This window comes from Gossypium raimondii, chromosome 13 (genome assembly GCF_025698545.1).
Source record: "Gossypium raimondii isolate GPD5lz chromosome 13, ASM2569854v1, whole genome shotgun sequence".
Taxonomy (NCBI): Eukaryota; Viridiplantae; Streptophyta; class Magnoliopsida; order Malvales; family Malvaceae; genus Gossypium; species Gossypium raimondii.
In genome coordinates, this window is record NC_068577.1 from 8,895,871 (window position 1) to 8,898,610 (window position 2,740).

General features: G+C 30.3%; 1 long non-coding RNA gene across 1 annotated transcript; it reads right to left on the minus strand.

Moving 5' to 3' along the window:
• Window positions 1–1,039: 1,039 nt before the first annotated feature.
• On the minus strand, window positions 1,040–2,264 carry LOC105782358 (uncharacterized). Its single transcript, XR_001129794.2, has 3 exons — window positions 2,252–2,264; window positions 1,866–2,002; window positions 1,040–1,490 (listed from the first exon to the last, which is right to left on the minus strand). It is a non-coding gene; the product is annotated as an uncharacterized LOC105782358 (long non-coding RNA).
• Window positions 2,265–2,740: the final 476 nt, after the last annotated feature.

The window sequence follows — 2,740 nt, forward strand, 5'->3', positions numbered from 1 at the left end:
TTATGATTATTTTAAGGGTATAAATTAAATTAAGATTTTCCTAAAAAGTATAATTTTAGGCATCAATAAAATAGTGTCATGTCATTAAATTTTAAAAATAACAAAATATTATTATACACTCATCTATATCTAATATTTTCTCCAACTTGATTTAACTTTAGTAAAGTTAAATTACTTAAAATAATTAATTTTTTAAATTAAATTTTAAACATTTTTTTCCATAAATTTATATTTTTTTATTTTTGTGCAACCAATTTAAAAAAATTAGTAAATTTTGTGCAATTTTTTCCTTGTCATTGACATATAATTTTGGTAATTATTTTACCCTAAACTCAGAACCTTGAACCTTGAAATTTGAACCCCGAACCCCAAGATTTAGGGCACGTTTGGTTCGCTGTATTGGATTAGAGGTGTATTGGATTAGAGGTGTAATGGAATAGAGGTGTAATGGAATAGATGTGTAATAGCAAATCAACTGTTTGGTTGAATGTAATGGAATAGAAGCGTAATAGTAATCTTGTGTTTGGTTGAATGGAATAGAGGTGTAATAGCATAATGAAAAAAACTAAAATGACTAGAATACCCTTAGCATAAATTTGTTTTGGTAAATGATTATTGTTATTGTTATTTAAATTTTAATAAGATTATTATTATCAATAATAAATAATTTAATCATATTTAAACATAATTATTATTAAATATATTATAATTAAAATATATAATTTAATAAATTTCTTAATAATTAATATTCTTATATGAATTTACTCAAATCATAATATATGATACTATAAAAGATAATTTAACATAATTATTAGACAACTGCCAGATAAATATTGGTCCAGGAAAGTTCCTCAAATTCCCCAATCACAAAACCATGTTACGGTTTAGGAACCAAAGATCAGCCCAATTTCAAAGAATAGTTGATCTGAAATTTAGCAATCATGGACGACTGAATGGATCTGAAATTTAGTCTAATTTAGTATATAGTTGATTTATAGTTACCTTTTAATAGGTGATATATAAACTTTAAATACCAGCATTTACAATCCTTTCCAATATTCTCAATTGCTGGAACCTCCTTTATATTGTCATGGTACATGCTTTCCTGGTTAAGTATGGTATCCATTGTTCTGCAACATTAGTAGATAATGTTCGATACAAAAAAACATGTTAAATAACATGTCACAAACTATATTAACATTAAAAAAAAAAGTGGGATCATTGTTACAACTATAACAAGGTCTTGATTTAAGTGAATCCGAGTATTGAACCGAGTTCTAAGAATCACAGATTCACAGGTGGGGTTTTTATGTCACTCTGTCTTGTCTTCTTCCAAATCACCATTAGAGGATGCTCCATTGCTGCCCTGCACCGTTCTAGTTTCCGGTGCAGTTCTAAAATCTTTTGAAGGTGTTGGAGAGGGTTTTATGAGTGTCAAATTAGTATCATCTTTGTCAAAATCTTCATTTGCTTCACCAGAGTAAGCATACCTATTAAGATCGGAATAACAAAACGGTGAACTATAAGAAACTGCAAAGACATTGAAATAAAATTCTCAAAGATCGACACTGAAACTAAAATATGCGGGAACATCAACCACAGTAAAAAACAGCCATACATCTTTAAATTCCGTAACACAGAGGAACTAGCTACAAATTAAACAAGTAATCAAGCCTACACAGACATCTCAAGTTGCCGAGTTTTACCTTTATTAACGATCAAGAAATATCTTAAACAATTGAGGGTGTGAGTATGAAGTTTTTTCTTCTTTCATTTTGAATGTCCATAAAACAGTTCATAAACAACCGTAGCAGAAAAGGAAAGGCAGAAAGAGAAGCTTAGGGCTCAATAAGTTAGATATTTACCGCGTAGAATTCTGAGAAGGAGCCCAAAGAACACAAATGACACATAGCAGAGAGAAAGATAAGATTTGCCAGAAGGCTGGGATGATCCAAGCATTCTGCCACTGCTCGTTGTAAACATCATTTGCCTTGAAGTAAATCTGAAAAGGCAGAGTTTCGCAGTTGTAAGGTGCAGCAGGTTTTTGATAATGATGCCATTTCTAAAATGCTATATTTTCATCACACTATATGTTGCAGTTTTTGATTACTCTACCCTATACTTCCCATCATAAAGATACCAGACTGCACTTAAATTGCTAGCATGTTCTTTGCTTTCTTCTACATTATATGCTGAAGTCTATTGATAAAGCAACCTAAAGAAAGCATCAAAGATAATGGACTTGATTTACCTCGTAGCAAATCCAACCGACAGAGACAATAACTACTACTGCCAATGCATTTGTGAACTTCCTGTATATATCCAGCTAAACCAAAGTTGAAATGATGGCTTTTGGCAAGTAGCAAAGTACCTTCTTGATCATTCTATTCCAGTTCAGAGACAGATAATCAAAGAAAAATCTTGGTTAGCCTTTGACCTTATATCATTAAATTTTAAAGAAGAAATGTGATCACATCAACAAGCTTATCTTAGTAGGCCACTTCATACATAATCAAATAGAAGCATAGAGAAGAGAAACAGAACCATCAATTAGTTATGCAGATCACATAAAGAATAAAATTGTTTTGTAATTTGTTCAAAAAATGAAATGATGAGACCTGAAGCCAATATTTCAAAAAAGATACTTAAACTAGTGAACATATTATGGTTGAAATGCGAAACTATAATGTCTTTTAATCTATGAACTGAAAGGTTAAATTTAAAAACTGTTTTAGCATGC